Source organism: Schistocerca piceifrons, chromosome 7 (assembly GCF_021461385.2).
Source record: "Schistocerca piceifrons isolate TAMUIC-IGC-003096 chromosome 7, iqSchPice1.1, whole genome shotgun sequence".
Classification (NCBI taxonomy): Eukaryota; Metazoa; Arthropoda; class Insecta; order Orthoptera; family Acrididae; genus Schistocerca; species Schistocerca piceifrons.
In genome coordinates this window covers 54,235,681-54,253,644 of record NC_060144.1, presented here as the reverse complement: position 1 = coordinate 54,253,644, position 17,964 = coordinate 54,235,681, and the positions used below count along the sequence as shown (strand labels likewise).

The following is a 17,964-nucleotide window of genomic DNA, read 5'->3' as shown; positions in this document are numbered from 1 at the left end:
CCTTCATTCGATCCCTGCGAAACCCTACACTTCAGCAGGATAATGCACAACCGCATTTTGCATGTTCTGTACGGGCTTTTCTGGATACAGAAAATGTTCGACTGCTGCCCTGGCCAGCAGATCTCTCACCAATTGAAAACGTCTGGTCAATGGTGGCCGAGCAACTGGCTCGTCACAATACGCCAGTCACTACTCTTGATGAACTGTGGTATCGTGTTGGAGCTGCATGGGCAGCTGTACCTGTACACGCCATCCAAGCTCTGTTTAACTCGATGCCCAGGCGTATCAAGGCTGTTATTACGGCCAGAGGTGGTTGTTCTGGATACTGATCTCTCGGGATCTATGCACCCAAATTGCGTGAAAATGTAATCACATGTCAGTTCTAGTATTCAAAAGTCATCATATATATATATATATATATATATATATATATATATATATATATATATATATATATATATATATATCTGGCGGACACACGTCCAGATCATCCGCTTATCGTAACGTCTCAAAATTCTGTTATCTCTCTCTCCACATCCACCACTGCTGGCGGCTGACCTCCAACTGCCCAACGCTACGCGCTGTTCACATCCAATTGCCCAACGCCACACAAGCGAATAAGTCCAACCAGCCACAGACTGCACACAGTACAGTCAGTGATTTTCATTCAGAGGGCTACGTGGTGTTACCAAAATAAAAACCTAAACAGCCTACTTACAAAGTGAAGTGGCCCCGTAATTCGTCGTACCTGCGCGATCTCGGTGTAGACATATTGTGCCACCGCCCTCTGGAAACCTATGAAAATTGTCGAACTCATGCCACGCAAAATGACCATCGTATTGCGTTAGAAAGGAGGAGCCACACGCTACTAAGCAGCTCTTCGTAATGATTTGGCTTATCAGTGTATTTCTTCCGTTCTTCCGGACCTTTTGTGTCTAAATAAATTTCTCTTTTGTGTAGCTGCTATGAGTTTCCTCTGCTCAATGAGACCTTTCAAAATATACGCAATGGATTCGCTTTCTTTCCATCTAAACCTCGATTGCCTTTCCAAATCTGGTTTCCCATCAAATCTAACCATTTACGTGTCCATTGGTCCTAAGCGATTTCCCTACGTTTTCAGCAGTGTCCAGCTTTGACAACCATACAGTATACAGCAAGACATTTGACGTCAATTTCTTGACTAATGGTGCTTTTTTCTGTGATAAAAAGCTTGTTTAGTAACAGCTGTGTTCTTTCAATGAAAGGACCTTTTGGTGTTGCAAATCTTTTCCTGATTTGCATAATGCAATGCTTATATTCAATAATTAAAGTGCCTAAGTGAATTACTTTAACACTGTTTCCTCTCTTATTTCTTTCCGTTATGACGTTAAGTGTCCTTCTCAATTTTATTTTCTTAGTATCATAATTTTCTGATATAAATTTTCGGTTCTTTTTCTTCATAATTATTGCGAATTCTGAAAGAATCTTTTACGATGTAGTTCTACGAAGAATTTGAAAATTATGTGGTAGGTCGAATAACGAATGAGGGCTCACTGCACAAAAAAGAAATCTGTGGTCCTGAGAACCATAAGTGCCAAAGCACAGAAACCAAGTTTTGAGAAAAACATATGTTTGTGAAAATCAAGTTTATAGAGAAACCACCAGCCTTTTGGGTGTAAACTAGGAACCTTCTCCACGAGAAATGTTCTAAAAAATTACTGATAAAGAAGAAATACTAAATTTGCCACACACACAATTATGACCTATTCCAAGACATCATGGTCTCAGTTATAATCATCTTCATTGAGGACATTCTGTGAGTTGGGGTTCAGATAAAACTGCCGATACACCTGCCATTATGAAGTGCTTCCTCAGCGCCCGTTGATTCGCTCGCGTAGACTGTATGGCCTGCACAGATATTTCTTTTTTTTTTTTTTTAACCGAATTTTTAAGTTGTTCACAAATTACAGTACCTTTTAAACTTTTCATGCTAGTTAAGATCATAGAAAGATGGTCTTTTCCGAATGACCAAAAAACGACTGTGGTAGCTGGAGTTTGTTAATCATGCCTTCTACGTTCTTCTTGTCATATGTCCATAGAAACTTCGATACACTGATACATGTTTCTTAATGTCTAGCCGTGAAGTGAAATACCAGTTTTCATAGATATAGTTCAAATTTTTTTCTGACACAGAGAAATTTTTTTAAAAGAATTTGATCCCCTGTTTCAGCCCATTATGGGTGAAACACTGAATTGCGTATTCTTTAAATTCTAACATACAAGGCAAATACAAATTTTCAAAGATATATATTTAAAAATGCTTTCATAATGAAATATTTCATAAAACATTTCATCCTTTACTTCACCCCTTAAGGGTTGAATTTCGATAAACACTTAAACATGTATTTTTTTCATCTGTAACCGAGAAATGAAACACTAATTTCCATAGAAGTTTCTGTGAAAATACCTTAGTAGTTCTTAAATAACGATTTATTTTAAAAAATCACCCACTATTTCACTCCATTACGGGTTAAAAGTCCAAAAAATGTTCAAATATGTATTTCTTGATTGCTGACGGAGAAATGGAATATCAGTTTTCGTAGGTGTAGCTTCAAAGTTGCCTTAATATTTTCAAAAAATATCTCATCTCCTATTTTATCCCTTAGAGGTGGACATCCGAAAAGTCCCCTGTTAAAAGACGCCTGCGACCTTCAGTACAAGATCAATACCCTCACCAAATTCCAAGTTTCTTTCCTTAGCCGCATGGGTTGGGTGATATGAGGAATGGAACTTTAATAGTGGCAACTATTCATGCTGCTCGTAGGTTGTGTTCCAAAAACGAACAGCATAGAGACATAAGTAATGACACTTCCTGCAGGAGCTGACCATCATTTTTGCAGGACACTGCTCAAGCACGTACAGTGCAAGCTGTTACTGATTTGTTTGACTGATGGGGCTGCTAAGTGCTGTACTACCTACTGCGCTCCCCTGACGTAAGCTCTCGTGAGTTCAACTCGATTTCTAAAGTGAAGGAAACACTTCACGGCATTCACTTGAGAACTGCTACAAATTCGTCGGGCAGTAGACCGCGCCGCTCGAACTGCCAATACAACTGGCATTGCTAAGAGTATCCTCCGACTTGCACATCGCTGGCAACGGGCTATACACAATGCCGGTGACTACTTTGAAGATCAGTAAAACTTTGAAACACGTTCTATTTTGTACGAGCCGTAAGTAATATATGAAAACTAGTATTCTGTTAGATAACACCAGTACCCTCGATTCTTTAAAAGCATGGGTCTCACACGTACGAAACAGCTTCAAACGTTTGATTACTTAACAGGTGAGTTATGTGTTAAAAATTTGACGATACGTATGTAAAACCGTTGTGGCTGAAGGCACAAAACCGTGTTTGTGTTGGTTTTATTAGTCTCGGATCATGTCCTGGCTGAGTATAGTCTGGGTAAATTGTGCTCCGTTTTAATAAAAGCCAGTTTTTCACGCTGGCAATTCTAGCAATAGCGCAAAACTTTAATCTGCATTCTCTGGGAAAGTGCACAGTATCCCCTAGCACGCCTGTGGTTTCTTTTGTGTTGGCAGAAGAGCCAGCACCGTGTTACGAGTGGAGGCCGAAATGCACACGTTTTAGCTCACGCAGGCTGGCGTGAGGAGGGAAAAACTATACTGACGTGAGGTCTGGAACATGACAAGAATGAGAATTCAGAAAGCGGACGTAATTAGTTTCATACTTAACTTTAATCCATTAATGATGAACGTCGCTCTTGGCAGTACATGATTCACAATATTATCTGTTCAGAATACATTCTTGAAGTAATTATAGTAACAGAATATGGCGCCTTGCTAGGTCGTAGCAAATGACGTAGCTGAAGGCTATGCTAAACTGTCGTCTCTGCAAATGAGAGCGTATGTAGACAGTGAACCATCGCTAGCAAAGTCGGCTGTACATCTGAGGCGAGAGCTAGGAAGTCTGTGTAGACTAGACCTGCCGTGTGGCGGCGCTCGGTCTGCAATCACTGATAGTGGCGACACGCGGGTCCGACGTATACTAACGGACCGCGGCCGATTTAAAGGCTACCACCTAGCAAGTGTGGTGTCTGGCGGTGACACCACAGTTTCCTGGACCTCCTACCACGCCGTACGTCAGCGCCGGCTCGGCTGACAGAGCGCTCGACTCAGTCGGGCTGAGACACGCCCCCTCGCCCTAGGTCAGGAGCAAGACCCGCCCGCGACAGGCGATGAGTCGTAAGGAGGCGAGGGTGTGGACGTTTCACCAAACAGGCGCGCCTCCACTGGCGGAACAGATTCTGTCAACCTGCAGACTATAAGGCCCCTCACCATGCAAGGTACTTCCAACCAGCGTTTCGTGCAGGAAAATCTTTCATATCCTGTGTATACATTATCAGCTCATATTCAAAACTGTATTTGAGAACATTTCTCATATTTTTCACTATCTTTCGTAAAACAAAGAAACGTTAACATTACTTAAGGAAATAATTTTCGGACTAAACTGATGAAGGATATTGCTTGAACTCTATGTATTTTAAGGAAAGTTAGCTGGGACAATTTACACCAGGCCTGGCGAAACAACGAGAGTGGTATGGCCGCTCTCCTGGCCAGAGCTCCGAACGTCACGGCGAGAGCGGCTGAGGGGGCGATGAGGGAACAGGAGGAAAACAGAAAATGAAGGCTGCAGCAGGGTTCCGCTACAGCGAGGAAGTCGGACTGCCACAGTCTGCCAGCAATAGCAACTGTGTTAAATTAAATTTACGTTCTGAATTAGGAACACCACACTACACAGTGGTTCAAAAAAAGATTAAGTGGAGAAGTCGCACCATTCAATGCTACATGGGAATTGCTTTTTGAACACCATGCAGAGTGCTTAATATACCGTAGCACTATTAAGAGTTGGAAAAACTTTCACTGGGACACCGTTATAACACCCGGCACTAAGACGATGTGGTTATGGGAAAGCTGAGTCAACGGAAGATAGAGCAGTTGTGAGGTTTGGATGTCAGAAGATCAACTGTCTACGCTGCAAATAACTTTGGTTTAATGTTGCAATCTTATCGGAGAAATACACGCATTTACACAGTCTACAATGTGACAATGTTACGACACTTGTCAAACGAATGCATCTCGTCCTCAGAAAGTGAAATAATCCTAAACCCCAATCTTAACTAGAAGTTTCTTTACAAAATTATTCTTTCGACTACGTCATGATGTTGGGCAGTACTACGATAAATCATCTGATTCCGGTTCGAAGTTTGGTGCTATGTAGGATGACAATCAAGTCTACGGAGGATGGTTAGTTTTGTCACAAGTTGAGCAAAAGTGTAGCCAAGGTCGCTCGAGTTGACAGTGGACGCAAGGTGGGGAACCGAAACGTTTACGCCTCTGCGTGCGGTATTTAACTTAGCTGCGATGACCTGTCGTCTGCATGGCAGCTCTCATCCTCTAAAATTCCTATAAAAACTAATTAAGCCTTTGCTGAGTTTTCCATTAGAAACTCTCCCTCTGTTTCTCATTTTGCAAAAAAACATTTGTTCATCCCTAGTCCTGGAATATGGCGATATGCATGCACATGACTGGAGCGGCGTGCATCGTAAAATGCCCTCTCAGTCCTCTCAAGGACAATTAACTAACTGGCTGGTTCGTTTCTCCACTGTGGGAGCTCAACGATGCACGCAGCTAATGTCTAGCTGAATGTCAGCCACAGTGAATGCAGCGTTCACTCAAATTTCTCCTCTGCGTCATACAGAGCGTTATGCGCCACATTCTGCACTTGACGCCAGTTCAGAGAAGAGTCCCCAAAAATTTCGCTTTCATCTTTCTCGTAGCCGAACTCTCTCCCCACCTGGGTTCTTTCGTTCTGCACGTCATGGCTTTTTTCGACCAATAGGAGAGTTCCTCTTATTTTGTGGAAACTCTAACAACGCAAGAGCCCTGCCATTGAACTGCATCGAAGTCTCGGCACTTTACTCTTTCCTAGTTCGTTTCCGTCAATCGGATGTTTCGTGCCCACTCACATGTGTACCATTCGCTGTTCATGTGATCAACTGCATCACTGGATTTGTTCATATCCATTTGGAATTCCGAAACGTAGTTTTCTAAAGCTTCGTTTTGTCCTACTTCTGGTGGCCCATTACTTGGTCTGCAGTATGCGTCACTTTTCCAATCGCTGACTCCCGCCGCGGCAATCCCTGTAAGAGCTTTTCGTGGTGCCTCCCGTGGTGCGACCTCTGTTTGTTTCACCTTCTGCTCATTGACATGCATTATACAGGAGCGGTGTGTTAATACCATCGATTGAGTGTCATCCCTTTTGCATTACATACTTATAGGCAAATCTTCTCATTACCGGCGAATTAATTATCATATTCACCTTCCTGTTACAATGTATAAAATTCTTATGTAAGGCGTGAAACTGATCTTCATTTGTTCTGCCACCTTACACAGTGACAAAATCTTTTATGGTCGACATCACCAATTATTTGATTTCTCAAGTCTTTTAATGCAAGGGGAGAATGACTGAAAAATTTCGTCATGTCTCCTCAAAGAGGTTTCAAGGCTTAGCACGTTGAAGATTGATTTCAGTTTACTTGTTAGACCGTTCTCCCTTGTGACTGCTGATGTACCTCCTCATTATCTCCTCCTCGAGCTGATAGACGAACAGTGTGTAACACTCGAACCCAACGTTCGGGTTTAACAGATTTTAATTCGCGAAACGCCATGTGTTTGTGTCATGACGAACCATAGTTCCGGATCTATTATATACTACCTTAGCGCCCGCTGCTTCGCTCGCGTAGACTGTATGGACTGCACAGGTGTTTTCTGGTTTTCTTTAATCAAATATTTGTGTTGTTCGCAAACTGCAGCACCTCCTAAATTTTTCACGCAAGTTGAGGCCATAGAAGCATGGTGTTTTCCGGAGACACTTCTCACCAAAGAGAAAGTCTGATAACTGGAGTCCAAAGTTTTTGTTAATTATGCCTTTTGCGCTCTTTCATCCCCTAACACGTATTTCTTCATGTCTAACAGAGAAGTGAAATACTATCTAGCGTTTAAACCAGCAAAGGAACCACCTGCAAGTTCCACCAACCTCCCCGTCTCCGCCGCTGTGAGTGATCACAAACTGTGTTCTAAAGATGCCGAGTAGCACACAAAAGAAGCTAAGAACTTCCGTGGTCCATCAGCCATAAATTCTCCTGGTTATACGCCCCACCTACCATGATTTCACTTCCATCACCCTTCGGTCCTTCTGTCCTGAAAACAAAGCGTCATCAACAGTTTCAGTTGCCGCCTTTTTAATTTGTACCATATTCTTTTAGATGTGTTAATTATTCAGGATGAGGAAAATAAAACTGACTTGGAAAATACTTGTGCGCCTTAAGACAGGCAGCACAACTTACATCATTTGCACATGGTGCAGTTGATTTCCCTGTCTCAAGGCGCATGAAATAATTTCCAGGCCAGTTTTATCCATCCCACAGTGTACATTACTTTACTTTTATTACAACTGATCTTTAGGTGACGCTAAAAACTTTCATTTTCATATCCATTCGTTAGTCGTTCAATTTTATCTTCACTAGAAGCAAGCAGTTCAGTCTGACCACCAAATCGAAGGCAGTTGACGTATGTTCCTTTAATACATAATTCTTTTTCCTCTTACCAGTTTAAGGATATGAAAACTCCCTTAGGTTTGCTGAGAATAGTTTCCTTTATAAGGCATTTACCAACCCTGGCTACTTTTTCAACACTGAACTTGTCACTATCCTAACCTAGGGAAAGTTCCTAACTGTACTACAGATATGCTGAATTAGTGCCTTATGTCACGCGGGATATTAGCATATTTTTGTATGAACCTCAGACAAAAGCTTTCTTAATCTCTAAACCAAAACACCGGTCTGAGACACCTTCAGGGTTTTTTAAATGTGTCGTATGTCAACACTGTTCTGTTTGCCGCTGTTCCCTCCACAGCACCTTCTCGTTGGCAAATCATTTACGTAGCAGAGCACTGCGGTTCAGTTTGCGCTTTCTCCTCGTCAGGTATATATTAATTTCATAATGTTTATAGGTCAATACGAGCACGTGCTCCGTATTATATGCAAACTGGCTCGGTATTTCGCACAGGATGTTTAGTATTACATGTAACATATTTAATTTATTTTTTCGATAGGAGAGGTAAGAGGCTGCCATTAGCTCTTTTTCATTCAGTTATAAACACAAGTTGTGTAAACAGCTTCAGATACTACTTGTACTATTCGAAGAAACCTATTGTTAAAAGTATGACCTCATTGGCTCTCTCTCCTATGGAACCACACACCAGACGATGTCTCAGCATTCCCAGTTTGCCCTGTGATATCAAGGACATCACACGGCAAGAAATCCGTGAAGGGGAATGTATTGCAGAGGAGATGGTCAAGTTCCAACCGATAAACTAGAGAAGAGGAAGACCTGCTCTAAGTGTACATCTTCCAAAGACTGGAAGCCTTCCTACAAGTCTGTGCAATGCAACGAGCCGACATGTTGGAGTGTAGTAAGAAAGTGTGCACCACACATGAAGGGCTTATTTCAATAGTGGTACAAGTCCATTTTTGTTCCTTCTGAGATACAGAATCCTCAAGTTAAATGCGCGCTGAAAAATATGCGGTTGAGATACCAAAAATATTCAAGTATATACAGGGCGTTTCAAAAATGACCGGTATATTTGAAACGGCAATAAAAACTAAACGAGCAGCGATAGAAATACACCGTTTGTTGCAATATGCTTGGGACAACAGTACATTTTCAGGCGGACACACTTTCGAAATTACAGTAGTTACAATTTTCAACAACAGATGGCGCTGCAAGTGATGTGAAAGATATAGAAGACAACGCAGTCTGTGGGTGCGCCATTCTGTACGTCGTCTTTCTGCTGTAAGCGTGTGCTGTTCACAACGTGCAAGTGTGCTGTAGACAACGTGGTTTATTCCTTAGAACAGAGGATTTTTCTGGTGTTGGAATTCCACCGCCTAGAACACAGTGTTGTTGCAACAAGACGAAGTTTTCAACGGAGGTTTAATGTAACCAAAGGGCCGAAAAGCGATACAATAAAGGATCTGTTTGAAAAATTTCAACGTACTCGGAACGTGACGGATGAATGTGCTGGAAAGGTAGGACGACCGCGTACGACAACCACAGAGGGCAACGCGCAGCTAGTGCAGCAGGTGATCCAACAGCGGCCTCGGGTTTCCGTTCGCCGTGTTGCAGCTGCGGTCCAAATGACGCCAACGTCCACGTATCGTCTCATGCGCCAGAGTTTACACCTCTATCCATAGAAAATTCAAACGCGGCAACCCCTCAGCGCCGCTACCATTGCTGCACGAGAGACATTCGCTAACGATATAGTGCACAGGATTGATGACGGCGATATGCATGTGGGCAGCATTTGGTTTACTGACGAAGCTTATTTTTACCTGGACGGCTTCGTCAATAAACAGAACTGGCGCATATGGGGAACCGAAAAGCCCCATGTTGCATTCCCATCGTCCCTGCATCCTCAAAAAGTACTGGTCTGGGCCGCCATTTCTTCCAAAGGAATCATTGGCCCATTTTTCAGATCCGAAACGATTACTGCATCACGCTATCTGGACATTCTTCGTGAATTTGTGGCGGTACAAACTGCCTTAGACGACACTGCGAACACCTCGTGGTTTATGCAAGATGGTGCCCGGCCACATCGCACGGCCGACGTCTTTAATTTCCTGAACGAATATTTCGATGATCGTGTGATTGCTTTGGGCTATCCGAAACATACAGGAGGCGGCGTGGATTGGCCTCCCTATTCGCCAGACATGAACCCCTGTGACTTCTTTCTGTGGGGACACTTGAAAGACCAGGTGTACCGCCAGAATCCAGAAACAATTGAACAGCTGAAGCAGTACATCTCATCTGCATGTGAAGCCATTCCGCCAGACACGTTGTCAAAGGTTTCGGGTAATTCCATTCAGAGACTACGCCATATTATTGCTACGCATGGTGGATATGTGGAAAATATCGTACTATAGAGTTTCCCAGACCGCAGCGCCATCTGTTGTTGAAAATTGTAACTACTGTAATTTCGATAGTTTGTCCGCCTGAAAATGTACTGTTGTCCCAAGCATATTGCAACAAACGGTGTATTTCTATCGCTGCTCGTTTAGTTTTTATGCCGTTTCAAATATACCGGTCATTTTTGAAACACCCTGAATATACTAAATCTGCAGTTTCAACGCGCATTTAACTTTAGGACTCTGTATCTCAGAAGGAACAAAAATGGACTTGTACCACCATTGAAATAAGCCCTTCATATGCAGTCAGTAATGAATAACCACCGGTTTTCGCTAACAATTACAATAACAGTCTTCAGTAAAAATGAAGCACAATATTTGTGTGGTAACTGCTGTTAATTTTGAATAAATAAAACTTAAATAATATACAATCTGATATTTCAGACAAAAAGAACAAAAATATTATCGGGAACATTAATTATGAAAAGTGATCATGAAATAAAACAATATAAAATGGATGTTGGAATATCATCAATATAAGGGAAACATACGAGGGTTGTTTTTTAAGTAAGGGCCGTTCGCGCGTATAGTCCCGTAGTTCGCGCGGACGCCGCAACAAGACACCGCGCCACTTGCCGGCATCCTTCCCGTTCACACTGATGCAAGTTGCAGCTCTGTAGCTGACGTGTACGCATCGCTGTGCTACTTTATAATGTTTACGATTATTGAATCGCCCGCCGCGTGTGAGATACGGTCAGTGATACGTTTTTTGGCCGCGAGAAGCCTATCAGCTGCAGAAATTCAACGTCAGTTAACAGAAGTTTATGGCTTGAATGCAATGAGTGAAGGTAAAGTGCGTCAATGGGTTAGAGAGTTTAAAAATGGCCGTCAAAACGTCCATGACGAAGAACGCTCAGGCCGGCCATCTGTGATCGCTGATGATTTGGTGGCTGCAGTCGAAACAAAGATTCGTGAGGACAGAAGATTCACAATTTCCACTCTTTCTTTGGAATTTCCACATGTTTCAGGATCGGTTTTGTACAAAATTGTGTCTGAAAACCTAAACTTTAAGAAACTGTGTTCTCGGTGGGTACCCAGACTCCTCACAGAGGACCACAAAGGGAAGAGATTTGCCACTTCATTGGACATTTGATTCGTTACGAGGAAGAAGGGGATGATATGTTGAGTCAAATTGTCACTGGAGATGAAAGATGGGTATCCCATATCACTCCCGAAAGCAAGCGACAATCGATGGAATGGCGACACACAACCTTACCCGTCAAGGTCAAAGCCAAACAGACGCTGTCAAAGCGCAAGATTATGGCAACTGTGTTCTGGGACCGGCGCGGTGTTTTGCTAGTGGACTTTATGCCACGAGGAACGACAATCGACTCAGATGCCTACTGTGCAACTCTAAAGAAGCTCCGCAGAGCAGTTCAAAACAAAAGGCGCGGCATGCTGACAAAAGGAGTTTTTATCCTGCACGATAACGCTAGGCCTCACACCTCTTAAAAGACCCGGGATTTGATTGATTCTTTTGGATGGAAAGTTTTGGACCATGCACCATACAGCCCCGACCTTGCTCCTAGCGATTTTCACCTTTTCCGGTACCTGAAACACCAACTTGGCGGGCAGCGCTTCAATGACGACGATGAAGTGAAAACGGCCGTGAACTGTTGGCTGTCAGAGCAGGCGGCCGAATTCTTTGAAGAGGGAATTAAAAACTTAGTTGTACGGTATGACAAGTGCTTAAATAAACAAGGCAACTATGTAGAAAAATAGGTAAAAGTGTGTAGAATCAGAAAATAAAAGTTTTTTTACAAAAGTATTTGTATCTTTTTTAAAAAATAAAAACGGCCCTTACTTAAAAAACAACCCTCGTAGATTGCTACTCACCGTAAAAATGGCACGTTGAGTTGCAGACAGGCACAACTACAAGACACGTAAACATTAGCTTTCGCCCAAAGCCTTATTCAGAAAAGCAATCACACACACACAAACACACACACACACACACACACACACACACACACACACACACGGAGGCCATTCCGGTCCGAGTTGCCGGAGATGACAGTCATGTGTGCGGGAGGTGCGCTTGTGTGTGTGTGTGTGTGTGTGTGTGTGTGTGTGTGTGTCTGTGTTTGCTTTTCTGAAGAAAAGATAATATATAACAATCTTCTCGATGTGTCTGTCTGCAACTCAAAGTGTCGTCTTTACACTGAGCAGCAACTTATCTTTTCTTGCATTATAAATCTATGAAACAATATGATGAAGAAAAAATCAGGTCTCTCTGACCGAATGTTTCTAATTATGTACTATTGACCTGTGGTTCTATTTAAGAGTTAGCACCTACGAAAACCTGGTAAAGTCGTAGACTGTACTCGTTATTCTGTTGAGTTATTTCATTCAGGCTTTGCAAATAGTCCATAGTGTTATATCCAGTCGCAGTTCCTTTGGGTGTTCAGAAACCAATATCGTCGACGGTGAGGTAGTTATGATATCAGTGAATATCTTGAACGTTACAGAGAACAGATTGGTAATTGTTTAATTTTTATTTTCCATAGTTAATCAAGCTCTGGTCTTCTGAAACAGTTCAAATGGCTCTGAACACTATGGGACTTAACATCTATGGTCATCAGTCCCCTAGAACATAGAACTACTTAAACCTAACTAACGTAAGGACATCACACACATCCATGCCCGAGGCAGGATTCGAACCTGCGGCCGTAGCAGTCCCGCGGTTCCGGACTGAGCGCCTAGAACCACGAGACCACCGCGGCCGGCTCTGAAACAGTTAAGTAAGGCTCTGATCGTAGCTAACGTCTGAATATAAGGGCGTGTGTCGTTGGCAAAGTTGACTGCGAAACGCGAAAGGAGCGCCACGTTTACGACGAAAGTGGGTTGTGCAGGAGCGCGTCTTCTATCGAAAGCTTAGGACTGTTTAATGTGAGCGCATGTCGGCAGCCTGACCGCAGGTACGTATTGCGCTCTCTGCTAGGGCTACAGCCTGCTGTGGTCAGGTAGCTTGCCTTTCTCTCACAGTGAAAGCTGATGCTATGTCCCGATGAGGCTCTGTTTCGTTACACATTGGTCGGGATCATCATTGTCGACGTGTTGTTTCAGGAGTTCCCTGGTGAGAATCTTAATGTTGCGTTTTCGGCAGATTACGTGTAATGATAGCTTTCATCAATGTAAGTTGTTGGTGATCTGAGGAGATAAAATTGTGCCGTGTCCGAGATGCCACACAAATTTTGAGGTCTAATTTCAATCCTTCGGTAAGAGTTCACACATCAGTGATAGCGATTAAATGTGGTACACTGGAGCTGTACTTATAGACAAGCAGATAAGCTTGTTACGAAGATATCATACACTACTGGCCATTAAAATTGCTACACCACGAAGATGACGTGCTGCAGACGCGAAATTTACCCGACAGGAAGAAGATGCTGTGATATGCAAATGATTAGCTTTACAGAGCATTCACACAAGGTTGGCGCCGGTGGCGACACCTACAACGTGCTGACATGAGGAAAGTTTCCAACCGATTTCTCATACACAAACAACAGTGGACCGGCGTTGCCTGGTGAAACGTTGTTGTGATGCCTCCTGTAAGGAGGAGAAATGCTTACCATCACGTTTCCGACTTTGATAAAGGTCGGATTGTAGCCTATCGCGAGTGCAGTTTATCGTATAGCAACATTGCTGCTCGCGTTGGTCGTTATCCAATTATTGTTAGCAGAATATGGAATCGGTGGGTTCAGGAGGGTAATACGGAACGCCGTGCTGGATCCCAACGGCCTCGTATCACTAGCAGTCGAGATGTCAGGCATCTTATCCTCATGGCTGCAACGGATCGTGCAGCCACCTCTCGATCCCTGAGTCAACAGATGGGGACGTTTGCGAGACAACAAACATCTGCACGAACAGTTCGACGACGTTTGCAGCAGCATGGACTATCAGCTCGGAGACCATGGCTGCAGTTACCCTTGGCGCTGCATCACAGACAGGAGCGCCTGCGATGGTGTACTAAACGACGAACCTGGGTGCACGAATGGCAAAACGTCATTTTTTCGGATGAATCCAGGTTCTGTTTAAAGCATCATGATGGTTGCATCCGTGTTTGGCGACATCACAGTGAACGCACATTGCAAGCGTGTATTTGTCATCGCCATACTGGCGTATCACCCGGCGTGATGGTATGGGGTGCCATTGGTTACACGTCTCGGTCATCTCTTCTTCGCATTGGCGGTACTTTGAACAGTGGACGTTACATTTCAGATGTGTTACGACCCGTGGCTCTACCCTTCATTCGATCCCTGCGAAACCCTACATTTCAGCAGGATAATGCACGACTGCATGTTGCAGGTCCTGTACGGGCCTTTCTGGATACAGAAAATGTTCGACTGCTGCCCTGGCCAGCACATTCTCCAGATCTCTCACCAATTGAAAATGTCTGGTCAATGGTGGCCGAGCAACTGGCTCGTCACAATACGCCAGTCACCACTCTTGATGAACTGTGGTATCGTGTTGAAGCTGCATGGGCAGCTGTACCTGTACACGCCACCGAAGCTCTGTTTGACTCAATGCCCAGGCGTATCAACGCCGTTATTACGGCCAGAGGTGGTTGTTCTGGGTACTGATTTCTCAGGATCTATGCACGCAAATTGCGTGATAATGTAATCACATGTCATTTCTAGTATAATATATTTGTCCAATGAATACCCGTTTATCATCTGCATTTCTTCTTGGTGTAGCAATTTTAATGGCCAGTAGCGTATCTTTTGTGAATGTTTTCGTCAGCTGTCAAACTGAATTTTTTTTAGCTGTAGGCTGGCTCAAATTGCTCTGAGCACTATGGGACTTAACTTCTGAGGTCATCAGCCCCCTAGAATTAGAACTACTTAAACCTAACTAACCTAAGGACATCACACACTTCTATGCCCGAGGTAGGATTCGAACCTGCGATCGTCGCGGGCGTGCTATTCCAGATTGTAGCGCCTAGAACCGCTCGGCCACTCCGACCGGCACACGCCAGCATTTCGAAAGAAATAGACCGTATGATAGTATTTCTTTGTCATCACAAAGCTGGGACTAGATTGACGTACCGAAAGCAATTTTCGGGACGCTCATTATTGTGAATCCGAAACCGAGACTGTCCCGGAAAACCGGGACTGTCCCGGAAAACCGGGACGTCTGGCAAACCCAACCAGGTGCAACTAGGCCTCATGTCTACCGGAAGCTGAAACGATTTTTGTAACAAGTCTAACTGAATGTGCTGCTGCTACTGCATTAACTGCTGCTGTAATTCCAGCAGGCGAACCGCTTAAGCGTCCATGTTACCGATTAGCTTCCTCTTTTCTAGTAGCCACTGCTACACCAGCGGGAGCAAAAAGTTGATGCGCACGTCGGTGGATGCAAAAACGGAGGGAGCCGCCAAGCGGAAGAGTCGCCTGCGGAAGAGTGACCCAAATCATCGGTACGGAAAATGAAATGCGATTGACAGACTATGAACAGCAGACCATGACAAGGATAAGCTACCTAGGTGACAAAGAGGTGCTACGCAAGCAATTGTCACAACAATGACAAGCCCAAGAGTAACGTAGAGACGAATCTAAGTCGTGACCAAGAGTGAGTAACCGGGTGCACGAAGGGTAATTATTCAACAGTTATAGTAGAGCTATAATCGATCCGAATGTACGAGGCGTGTTTATTAAGTAAATACCGTTTTGAAATTTCAAGAAAGACGTGCTAAGATATCTCAATAATTTTATTTTTACATGGAAGCCTGTACCTTACTCTACTTTTCTACATAATTTCCCTCAATACTGAAGCACTTGTCATAACGTTGTACCAGTTTTTGAATACCCTCCTCACAGAAGTTTGCCGCCTGACTTTTTAACCACTGCATCACCACTGTTTTGACTTCGTCATCGTCTTGAAGACGCTGACCTCCCAGATGTGCAGGAACAGATGGTAGTCACTGGGTGCAAGATCGGGGCTGTACGGAGGATGATCTAGAGTTTCCCATCGAAAAGATGTGATGAGATCTTTGGTCTGATTCGCCACATGCGGATGGGCATTGTCTTGCAGCAAAACGATGCCCTTGCTCAACTTCAATGGACGGTTGCTTTGATTCTGGTGTGACGTAGGTCACCCATGTTTCATCGCCCGTAACAATTTGGCTTAAGAAATCGTCACCGTCGTTGTGGTACCGCTCAACGAAAGTCAATGCACTGTCTGAACGTTTTATTTTGTGCACATCCGTCAATATTTTCGGTACCCAAAGTGCGCACAATTTTCCGTAATTCAAGTGATCTGTCACAATGCCATACAAAACACTACGAGAAACATTAGGAAAGTCATCCCGCAAGGAGGAAATCGTAAAGCGTCTGTTTTCTCTCACCTTATTGTCCACTTCCTGCACCAAACTCTCATTAACGACCGAAGGACGCCCACTCCGTTGTTCATCATGCACATTTGTGCGGCCATCTTTAAATGCTCTCACCCACTTTCTTACCATTCCATCACTCATAATGTTGAAACTTCCTGGCAGATTTAAACTGTGCGCCGGACCGAGACTCGAACTCGGGACCTTTGCCTTTCGCGGGCAAGTGCTCTACCAACTGAGCTACCCAAGCACGACTCACGCCCCGTCCGCACAGCTTCACTTCTGCCACTACCTCGTCTCCTACTTTCCAAACTTTACAGAAGCTCTCCTGCGAACCTTGCTCAGTTGGTAGAGCACTTGCCCGCGAAAGGCAAAGGTCCCGAGTTCTAGTCTCGGTCCGGCACACAGTTTTAATCTGCCAGGAAGTTTCATATCAGCGCACACTCAGCTGCAGAGTGGAAATCTCATTCTGGACTCATAATGTTTTCTCCGTAAACTGCACAGATCTCACGATGAATATCAATCGCTTTTAGGCCTTTCACACTAAGAAATCTTATAACAGCCCGTACTTCACAGTCGGCGGGACTCACGATTATCGGAGGCATCTTAAACACTCAGTACACAACGTACACAAGGTAGAATCAAACTGCAATGGCGTCAGTGCGTAGATTAAGGTACAGGCTTTCGGAGGTGAGGGTATCATCTGGAGTGCCCCAGGGAAGTGTGGTAGGTCCGCTGTTGTTTTCTATCTACATAAATGATCTTTTGGATAGGGTGGATAGCAAAGTGCGGCTGTTTGCTGATGATGCTGTGGTGTACGGGAAGGTGTCGTCGTTGAGTGACTGTAGGAGGATACAAGATGACTTGGACAGGATTCGTGATTGGTGTAAAGAATGACAGCTAACTCTAAATATAGATAAATGTAAATTAATGCAGATGAATAGGAAAAAGAATCCCGTAATGTTTGAATACTCCATTAGTAGTGTAGCGCTTGACACAGTCACGCCGATTAAATATTTGGGCGTAACATTGCAGAGCGATATGAAGTGAGACAAGAATGTAATGGCAGTTGTGGGGAAGGTGGATAGTCGTCTTCGGTTCATTGGTAGAATTTTGGGAAGATGTGGTTCATCTGTAAAGGAGACCGCTTATAAAACACTAATACGACCTATTCTGGAGTACTGCTCGAGCGTTTGGAATCCCTATCGGGTTGGATTTAGGCGGGCTGCTAGATTTGTTAGTAGTAGGTTTGCTCATCACGCGAGTGTTACGGAAATACTTCAGGAACTCGGGTGGGAGCCTCTAGAGGAAAGGAGGCGTTCTTTTCGTGAATCGCTACTGAGGAAATTTAGAGAACCAGGATCTGAGGCTGACTGCAGTACAATTTTACTGCCGCCAACTTATATTTCGCGGAAAGACCACAAAGATAAGATAAGAGAGATTAGGGCTCGGACAGAGGCAAATAGGCAGTCATTTTTCCCTCGTTCTGTTTGGGAGTGGAACAGGGAGAGAAGATGCTAGTTGTGGTACGAGGTACCCTCCGCCGCG

General features: G+C 43.9%; 1 non-coding gene across 1 annotated transcript; it reads right to left on the bottom strand.

Moving 5' to 3' along the window:
• Window positions 1–16,591: 16,591 nt before the first annotated feature.
• On the bottom strand, window positions 16,592–16,666 carry Trnas-cga. The gene has a single exon. It is a non-coding gene; the product is annotated as a tRNA-Ser (tRNA).
• Window positions 16,667–17,964: the final 1,298 nt, after the last annotated feature.